Source organism: Pomacea canaliculata, linkage group LG1, assembly GCF_003073045.1.
Source record: "Pomacea canaliculata isolate SZHN2017 linkage group LG1, ASM307304v1, whole genome shotgun sequence".
Taxonomy (NCBI): domain Eukaryota; kingdom Metazoa; phylum Mollusca; class Gastropoda; order Architaenioglossa; family Ampullariidae; genus Pomacea; species Pomacea canaliculata.
The window spans coordinates 3,491,840-3,502,336 of record NC_037590.1 but is presented as its reverse complement, the minus strand read 5'-3'; the positions used below and the strand labels follow the sequence as shown (position 1 = coordinate 3,502,336).

Genomic DNA, 10,497 nt, shown 5'->3' with positions numbered 1-10,497 from the left:
CATGGCGTACAAAGTGTTGATGTTGCTGTCTGATGGAAGACAGACGAACAAACAACATTGATTGAACTACAACTCTCGAATTCTTCTCTCTGACACACATGATCTTTTTCTTCCTAAAGCAGTAAACTTTCTTTTAGATAAACTTTCTTTCCTCTATAAGGATTGTCGTCTCTATTTTTCCCTTTTGAGGAAGCCGAACCTCAAACACGATTATTCAAGAAGAAAAAGAAACATGAAAGACTGAACGTTTTTATTCTCCAACAACTCTTAAGTTTTAAAACATGGCTAGCTACATTAATTTAGAGATGAACTTTCATTTTAATATAGGATGAACAGATGTTTTCCTTCTGCTCTCCTGTGAGTTCTATTTATCAGACCAAATAAAATATCTTCTCTCCACGTGCGGAAGAGAATAAAGAACAGCAGACCAAACAAAGCAAGCTGATCACACCATACATACCACTTGTATTTTGCGAGAATACCGCAGAAAAAATTAAGCTAATATAATATGACGAAAGATAATATCACAGAATTTTAATATTAAGCATCTCCATTACACATGCACTAAAAGTGTAGGGGAAAAAAACTAGACTAATTGAAATGGTCAGAAAAATCTCGCAATAAATTGTTTCTAACAGTTCATTCTTGCACGAAACATCGCAGATGCGAATCATCAAGGTCTGGAATTTTTCAATTTCCCAAGTGGCACTGGAGAAGAGAGTCAATGTGCTGAAAAGATAAACTGAAATGCACTCACGATCAGTGAACTCGAAGCAAAGACGACAGCGACAACCAAGACAAATGAAATGCTCGGCAGGTGAGGATTCTCGCATTCTCTCGCTCTGTAGTCTCACGTCTCGCGAGATTCGAGGAGCGAATCCGTCATTCATATCATCAACTGAAAGTAGTCAACCGGCCATGATGTAAGTCATCTGCAAACAATCTATTCCAACATCAGATTACGATTTACTATGTATAATATTCGTGGCACATGAGTATGCCGGTGCTTATCCGACATTTTTCTAATTTTTTCTGTAAATGCCAGACAGAAAAACACAAACAACAAATTATGTCACGAGAAAACAAAGCGGTACTGAAGAATAGTAGCCGGGAGTGTAAAGAAATAAATGACTTTAAAATTTGTTCAAAATACCCAGTGTGTGGAATAATTTACAGACATTGACATGTAGACATGTACAGAGTAAAGAACATACATTTATAACCACGTGCACAAGAAAGCTTGCCAGAGGTTAGATCACGATAGAGAGGATTGAGAGAGAGAGATGGAGAAAGAGAAAGGGGAGATAGAATCTGAAACATTGGAGATTACTCTTTAGGTTCGTTTATCCCTTTTATTGAATTTGTGCCAAGACCATTGCTAATCGGAACACTGATAAGATTCTATAACTGGGTTCAGTCTGGCAGCCATTTGGAAGATTTCTGGGAGGACAGACAGATTGCGAGGGTCTAAGGAGAGACCACGTAAGCTAGACAGCCAGCATCCTTTTCTTGAGGAAATGAGTTCTTTTATGGTAGAAGAAAATTAAAAGTGCTTTTGGAGCTTCTGTACCTTTCTAAATATAAATGAAGCTCCTTTGGAGGAAGTATCAAAGTCACTCACTCACCTCATCCATCCATCAGCGAGTGAATCTGTCAATCAACCAATATGTCAGTCTGCCTGTCTGTCCGCTTGTATCTACCAGGACTCGGAGCGAGGTTAACAAGATGACCCCAGAGGAATGACTGGCATCATTAAGCAACGAATCGACTGCGCAGGACCACAATTGACCTCTGGGGGTCATCCGTCGTCCGATGACGAGTGAACGTTGGACGCCTGTCGGGATGGACCACTAACAGGAAATGATGGACCAAAATTATGGACCGAAATTCGAGGGACTACCAGCTAGAACGCAGAGGCCGGCCATCCGACCGGCCGTACACAACGATGAGCTTATCACTGCACGCATCGTCACATCACATCCATCCGGGTCTCAGACAGCAGGAGATGTAACTGAGAATGGCAAAGATAATGAAGCGGCTAGAAACGAGGCTGGCGAGAAGGAAATGAAGAGTGGCAGGTAGCACAAAAAAGGTCGCGAGGTCCAGCCACAGTTCGTGGGCGACAAGTCTGTATGTAGGTGGACTGAAGTTTGGAAGTCTGGGAGGTGGGAATGTCATCAAGATGCTGTGGATGTGGGTGGGAAGGAGGAGGGAATCATGGGTGTCTCGCTGGGTGTCTCTAACCTGTATAATCTGCATTGTCTAATATGTATATATTACACGGTGTGTACACACCTCCTGTATTTGCTTGTCACCAACTTGTAAAATTTGCTGTTCCTCGTGTAAATCCATTGTGAGTACATTTCTATCTCTCATGTTCATGTTTTTCAATTTCCTTAAACGCACTTTCCCCTGAAATTGTCAATTTAGAACTTTCCATTATGTGTAACTTAATACTTGTGATGATGTCGCTTGCAGACCTTTAAATGGAACACACTAGTACAAACATTGCTGGTTTACATGTGGCATTCGGTAAATTCCAGCCATTGTAAGAAATGTGAAAAACAAATAGCTTAAGAACAAACAGAAATTCTTCAAACATCATTATTTATATTTGACTATTACAGTTATGACAAAAATTTGCCATATGTAACATATTTGGAGCATCTATACTCATCTATACTATATTCCTACTGAAGCTATGTAGAAGACAGAAAGATATTACCATTAATGAACAACCATTTAACCAGTGACAATCATACTTAGCTGATACAATTTTATATTACATACCATATATTAAAATTATGCCATGTATTAAAATTATGAGAGGTATTCTTTAACTTTGAAATGTCAATAAATGTGAAAGTTGGAGTGTGTTGGTGGGATTAAAACAGATGAAAGAAAGGTGTTTTTTCACATTCTATTTTCCTTGCTATGCACTAAGGTTAGCTGTAGACTAGTAAAGAAGTAAAACTATGCCCTAGTCTTCTGTAAGGACTCCACCAGCCGCCATGCCACAGGTCATCATGAAAAATTAAATTATAGATACACTGCAGTTAGATGCTTTCAGAAAAGATGGATGTAAATTCCTTCTTTACTATGACTTCAGCCCCAGGATGATATGTATAAAGGACTAGGAAATGTGATAGGACCAAAGGGGCTTCTTGCCTTTTGTAGGTGAGAAAACTTCTGCAGTGCGAATAAGTCATGCTGATAAAAGTTTCTAACTAGGAGCCTGTAACATGTATTCACAAATGAATAAGTAAATACTTTTATTTAAAAGATAATTGTAAGAAAAAATATTAAACTTGACAAAAGCAATATTTAAATTTAATGTTTACTCTCTGCAAGTCTGCCAACATGAGTAAATGTCAACAAATGTTGGCCCGCACAGGCCCACAAAATGTTGTAGAAAACATTGTCTCCCAACAACTTTGAGCAGACGATGCGTGACCTAAAACAAAACATTTGAAACTCTGTCGGCTTCCATCGAGCGAGCGGGGAAGAGAGAGAGAGTGTGAAAAAAATGCGGTCGTCAGCGAGGAAGGATCATTTTTATTTATCCTATCCATCTATAACTAGATAAAAAAAGTCTACATTTGAGAAATGGCACCAAGCGTCGTCTGCACGTGCGTGTTTGCGCATGCGTTGATCAGGAAGTGTCTGGTCTTCCTTCATTTCACGAAAAAACTCTTGAACACGAACATGTCCAACTCACGACAGACATACAGACACGGAGACACACAAACACAGACATGAACAGACTCGTAGACATATGCATATACATATGCACACCTACAAACACATTCGCATATAACGAAGAATTTTAGACGCGTACAGACACGAGTACATAAAACATAGACACATATAAGAGTGCACAATACGTATACACCCATCCTCACAGACACCTACTCAATCACAAACATGTCAATGCGCTTTAAAGAGAAACACGATTGCCATTGCTGTAGTACATTGATGTGTATGCACATGGACACGGACACGCTTACAAATGCTGGAATTATTCACACATCTCGTCCCATCGCTATTTCTCATCACACACTGCATTTCTTGTTACATAGCAATTTCTCGTCACCGAGGACATTTCTCGGGCAGACAACCTGACCGTGAACACCAGTTCATGTTCTTGAACTCTGTCCTTCAGGGAAAAGCTGGAACCCAAGCATAGGCTTTGGGGTCAGAGGGGTCAGCGACAGACCACATCCATAGGTTTAGCAAACCACCAGCAGAGCCATGTCCCTGCATGCCTTGTGGCACTCGGCAACAGATTGAATAATACTGAGGACAACTTTCTCTCCAGGATTTTCCTTCTCAAATTAGTTCACTGGATGTTCCTGGTACCTCGAGATGGACAACCAATCCAGAGAAAGAATATTGAGCATCTGTCCTTATTGCAGTTTCAGATTTCACACAGAAAAGAAAGAGAGAAGGATGGTTACAGCCAGTCACTTTAAGTGTTACAATGGAGATCAGGATATAAATATATTTAAATGCATACGTTTTGATTATTTTATCTCTAATCAAGAGTTTTGACATTGTGTTTATTCGGATTCAACATTTTGCTGGTGTTGTATTTGCTGGAAAACTGTAAAGTGTACTTGCAAGAGGACATAGAGCCTAAGAGCATTTGTATGTCGTGTTATTGATGGAGGTGTAGCCTGTCTCCCACCCTTGATAAGGTACATGGCAGGACTGGAGTGTGTGACAGGCCAGACATGGACACGGCTATCTGGCTCCAGGTGTAATGCCTTTCTTTACATCAGACTCCACGGGTCCAGACGATGGGTGATACTTGCTTGTCTGTCGTCCTCAGACATCCAAAGAGCTAATCAAACATTGCTTCATCCGATTTGTCCGCCTCTTATCGATATCTGTATTAATCAAAATATGTGTGTGTCTAAAAAAAAAGAAAAAGAATATGTGCTGTCTATATGTATGTCCAAATGTCCTGAAGGGATGTTGAGCGTGAATATGTAATGGGTATATGTTTTCAGATGTTTCTTTATTAAACACACGAACAAACAATCAGACCAGCAGACAACATGTGTGCCAGCAGAAAAGACAAGAGAAACAATTAAAAAACCGGGTTATTTGGCATTTAAATAAAACATCGATCACTCTCCCCCTTCTACCTCCATCAGCCATCATTTCCGACTTCTGAAGGATTTTCAGATGCCACCAGAAGCGCGAGATATAAAACACAGAGTCGCGTGTCTCTTAGACCTCGACATGGATTTCAACCTTAAGAGCAAACCTCTTACACAAAACCTGCAATTTCAAACATTTTTTTCCTGTGTCCTGCGCATGCATCGTGAGCCGGAACATGTCAATCGACTGATGGACCCTGAGAGCGCCCTTACAGGGTCTTCTACGTCTGTAACGAGTTCGTGACAACTAAGAGGTTCTCCGCACGAACACAAAATAACAAAAATAATAATTCTTAATAAAGCCTGGTCTGCTTCCGCCTGTTCTTTTGCTACTAAAATATTCATTCAAACATTGTTTCTTCTCAGTGTTCTTTGGTCTCCAAACTAAGATATTTTCTTCTGTTACAGTCCAGATCTTGAATCAGAAGACAACAGTAACTGTTAATGTTTTGTTAAGGGTAGGGGCTGTCCTGTTTGGTAAGAAATCCAAAGGGAAAGAGTTTATGACTATGTAAAAAGGAAAGCACCACCCTGATCTTGGAAAAAAAACCCCAGACACATAAACAAAAACCTCAAAGGTCTTTGCTTCTCTTCTGCTTGCAGATGACTCAGATGGCTGGCACTGGGAGATAACCAACAGCCACTTTATCTGTAGTTGGAGGGTCGCCTCTCTGCTCTTACAAATCTTGAGGTGAGTATTAAAGCAACACGCGGACCACCTTCTGGAACCTGATGGCTGAGGCGTTGGTGGGAGTGGCTGCAGCTGTTTGCTTAGAAATGAAGCTGGCAAGGAGTTGATGTCTGGCGCCACGGGAGGGAAGCACCAGTCCACTGTTTGAAACATCAACTTCCCGTTCATATTCACGATCACTTGCAGTTTGAGATATCAATGGGACCACTATCCAACAGACACCCAGAAAGAGATTCTGAAATTCTGAACCACTTTGAAAAAAAAAATTGCTTGAGTGCGTTCCATTCGCCAATATTTTACCCTAAGCTATATTTGTTTACAATAATGGGATATAAAATCTTTTAAAAAAAAAGTTAAATATTACAGTAATGGATATTCGACATGTTTCCGGCGAACTGAAGTAAGAAACAGTGATGTCCACAAAAATTTTATTTGGGAAAGAAACTGTCCAATAACATTCCGTGTTAGTGTCGCGTGACATCGTCTGGTTGGAAAGTGAGCTCAGGTTTCTCTTTATTTTTGGTGAAACACATCACAGAAAAATGTTATTATAACAAGATTTTATTAGCAGTTGTCCTGTCTAAGAGTTTAATCTCTAGAGTCAACATAGTCAAAGTCATATTCAGTTTCTTTGTGAAGCAGGTACCTCACCAGTGACCCTGAAACGTTCCTGCACTCATGACCCCAAGATGGCTTCTGCCCACGCACACACGCTAGCAAGCAAACTCATCAATCCTTGTAAAGCTGCGTCGATCAAAGAGCAGTGCGTGATGTTTGTTGATGAAAACGATGAAAGGCAATGGAAGGCGATGTCGTAAAACCTCTGCTGGCAATGCTGCACGTTTTCGTCACGTTGCTAGGGTCTGCGCATGCGTCTCACCCATTCAAACACACGCGCATACGCGTGATGTTTGCCAGTAAGACGTAAGATTCAAACCTATTTCAAACTTTGCAAAAGTAAGAATAGACACAGAAGTCTGTCTAAGTTCCAATGTTCGGATTATAAAATGCTCATCACGCTCTTGTGTCCACTCGAAGCCATTTTGCGAATTGGAAGCAGCAATTCCTGTTTTGTTTTTACTGATCTGTCTACAACTTGTTTCTTTATCTTTGCATTTTAATTATCCGCACAGCAGGCAAATTGCCTGCCCATGACAGCCACTATCACTGATTTGCGATTTTTCCCCTACTTTTTGCACTGAAATTAATCATCTTTTCTTCCCACACCAGACATGTCAGCTGCCCCCCGAAACCAAAGGCTTGAGGCCAGAACTGGAATCCCAAAACTGTGACCCAGTCTCATTGTCTTACATAGGGTTTGGGTACAGCTGACAGTGTGTCAGTTCATTATTTACGTGCATGTGCTTGTTCTCGCTCTGCATGCTCGACAAACATCCGTGGCAACCTGATAACATAGCAAAGGGGTACGGCACGAACTTTGTTAACAAATCCTGCATGACAAATATTTCTGTCATGAATGTCCTTAGCGTGATGGACGAACGTGTCGCCCTCTGGTCTTTAAAACTGTTCACATCACAACCACCGTGAAGAAATAATGTCAGGGTTTTTTCCTGGGGCTCAGTCACGTGACTAAACTGTCTTTACTGTTCCTACAATGGACATCAGTCGGCTCCTCACCCAGAAGGACAATAACGCTTGGAAAAAACTACTCGGGTTTCTTCGCCTTCCTTATTAGAACAATCCCAGAGAAGAGAAGTGGATGCAAGGCTTTTCTTTCATCCTCTCAGAGGAAGGCTTCCATGCTTTCACTCAAAGTCGTTGTAGAGGGCGCTACTATCGCTGCCTACAGGACCGGAAATTGTTCGTCGTCTGTCGTCTGCTGGCTTCGGGGTGACGACTGCTTTTTCCGATTCTCTCCACGTCGATGACATGATGGCTGCTCTATCTTCCCTCTGGTGCACGGTCCTGTGACTTGCAGACCCATCGACCTTTGCTGCTCGACTGTTTTCCCCGCGCGTTCAGGATCTGGGATGGAAGTGCGGGGGATTCTCTTCCTGTTGAAAACATGTTGTTTATTAAACTGAACTGTTGACTGGTTACAATACTGTTGTACTGAGATCAAGGTCCTGTATGAAGATAGGAAAGAATTACTCTCCTAACAACCATCACCATCTTAAAAGCAAATGAAGTGTTAACAAAGTAATAACCATGAAAAAAATTCAACTTTGCCAGAGATACTTGATAAAGCAGTTTGAGATTGAAATATTGTCATGTTTTTAGTATTATTTTTGTTGGCACAGCCTGTCAACAATAGGAAAGCTGTTGATAAATATTCATTAAGCGTGGACAGTTTTGACTATTTTCTGTGCATCGGGAAGTTTGCAAGATTCTCGAGAACAAAAGTTTTTTTTTAGAACTCAGATTTGGAGAAGTGTTACTTGCGCTGAGCTCATCTCAATCATTTGATAAAAAGTAGGTTTGTAAACATTTAAACTGTGCTTCATGTCTGAAACTGCAGTATTTGCTAAAGTGCTCACTTCAGTTTTTTTCTATCCATTTTTGTATCAGCTTTGAAGCATGGTGTTTGGAAATGTTCGAGAAGCATTGTCTGTATCAGAAAGAGAAGCACTTGAAACCTTTTGACTTAATAGTGTCTGCTGGAGATAAAGATTTCCGAGATTTGTATGAAATTAGAAGATTTTTTTTCAAGAGGTTTGAGTTTATTTATTTTAAAGCGACGATTTTAATTCAGACTATATAATTGCAATTTAGAAAGCCGTTTCATCCACATTTTTTTAGCTGCTTTTATGGTGAAAGCGCACACAACAAACCCAGTTAAAGATGTCAGAAGTAAATAACAATAAACGTGTCATAACTTAGACACACAAGAGGAAATGGGGATCCCCTGTCAGTCGCCAGCACATAACCGGCATCACTAGCTCTCTTTTCTCGTCTCGCTAGAGTTCAGCCTCATCACTCAGAAAGTAATCCTGCGCGAACGACTCGTCCTGACAACGGTTGACTTCAGTCAGTAAGTAGTCTCTTTCCTCATCACAGCAACATCTCGAACATCAGCTTCAGGAACCTACTCCTCCTGGAGTGACTTCTTCAGATAATAGCTGTATTTAGCTCGCAAGACATCTTAATTCTCAGTTCCCGCAACTCTCTGTAAAGGGAGAGAACTCGCACGCTCTCGTCTGTCTAGTTAGTGACTATGGCTAGAGTAAGCATCGCCGCAGTGGATGATAGATGATCTTCGACAGGACTGGGAGACTGTCGAGGGCTGGAAAGGTCGACAGGGTGACAGGCGCGAAGCTTGCTTATTGTTGCGAAGGAAGGAAACATTTTATTTCCTTCGAAAGACTTCCACCTATCAATCGGTTTATTTGAATTCTTCCAGCCAACCTCTCTCTCTTTCTGCTCTGAAAGAAGTTCAAGACTTATATGACAGGGAACTAAGATGTTAGTACTATTTGCACTGTTTCTGTATAAATCTCTTTTACTGAGTTGACCTGACGGTGGCCTGAAATGTTTGTGTGGTCTTCAATTTGTTTCTCTCCAAAAATATAATAGTATATTTACCTTGGTGTATATAATTCCTAAGGATGAATTCAAGATATCAGTATTGTAAACATCAATGTGGTCAGACTCTTGATATTGACAGATTGCTTATTAAAATATATTCATATCAATTTTTTCTCTCCATTTCTCTTGAATATCACTAAAGTAACTTTGGCAAGTTGATGACTAAAATAAAAAAAGACTTCCTAGTTTTCCAATTATAAACTGGAAGAATAAAGGTCTTGGACATCTCCAGCTGTAGTCTGTCGTCCACAGAGAACAACAGTTAATGCTCCTGATGCACTACAAACGGAAGGGGGCTCTGTGATAGGGAGGGTGCATGTGAAGCACTAGCAGTAGCGAAGCAGACGAGAGAGAGAGAACAAGAAAAATAACAAAGAGAGCAATTGGGAAAAGTTTTGCTACTTTTGTCTAGCTTCTTTGCTGAACTCTCAACTGGCTTGCAATAGCAAACATCGGTCTTTTTGCGTGTTGGTGTGCGATGAGGTTGCCGATGTAATTTGAAAACGAAGAAGCACTGGAAAGAGAGAGCGGTGAATGGCAAGCCATAATTAGGCAATCAAGAATGGGAAAGTTTTGTCTCCTTGCCACAAGTATGAAAGCTTGGCAACATTAATAGTGACACAGGCGACTTCTTCAAAGGAGAAAGTTACCTGCGGTCAAAGCAAAATCCGATGTTTTGTATTAAATTACTCAACTGGCATGTTGCTTACAGTGTTTTAATTATCAGATAAATTTCTCTCTTTTTTCTGGTCTTCATGCGTCTGTCTTTCTTGTATATCCACGTATAAAACAGTTGTTTTCTTAGAGTTTTCATGTTGTTTTCACCTTTTTTTCTAGCATGTCTTATTACAGGCCGTCGCTTTAAATCACGCTTTTTCTCGCTATTAATCGTTGAACGAGATCTGAACGAGACATGCGGGAACGGGGCGGTATTAAAGTGTATTACAGGCGATGCGAGACAAACCCTCTCCAACTATTTTTGCTCAGGCCCCGGACGTGGAGAGATTACAAAGCATTGCAGTAAATCATTTTCGCCGGAACAAGTTGTGGCGAGGGATGAGAGTAGTTTTTGTTTGTGATGGGGAGACTAGGATG

At 40.7% G+C, this 10,497-nt stretch overlaps 1 protein-coding gene across 1 annotated transcript in view; it reads right to left on the bottom strand.

The window, feature by feature from the left end:
- Positions 1 to 879: 879 nt before the first annotated feature.
- Positions 880 to 10,497, bottom strand: part of LOC112574794 (G-protein coupled receptor 183-like) — a 35,565-nt gene continuing 25,947 nt past the window's right edge. Inside the window, exon 5 of the transcript XR_003101492.1 lies at positions 880 to 898. The gene's annotated coding sequence lies outside the window, so the exon portion shown is untranslated. The remainder of the gene's footprint in view (positions 899 to 10,497) is intronic.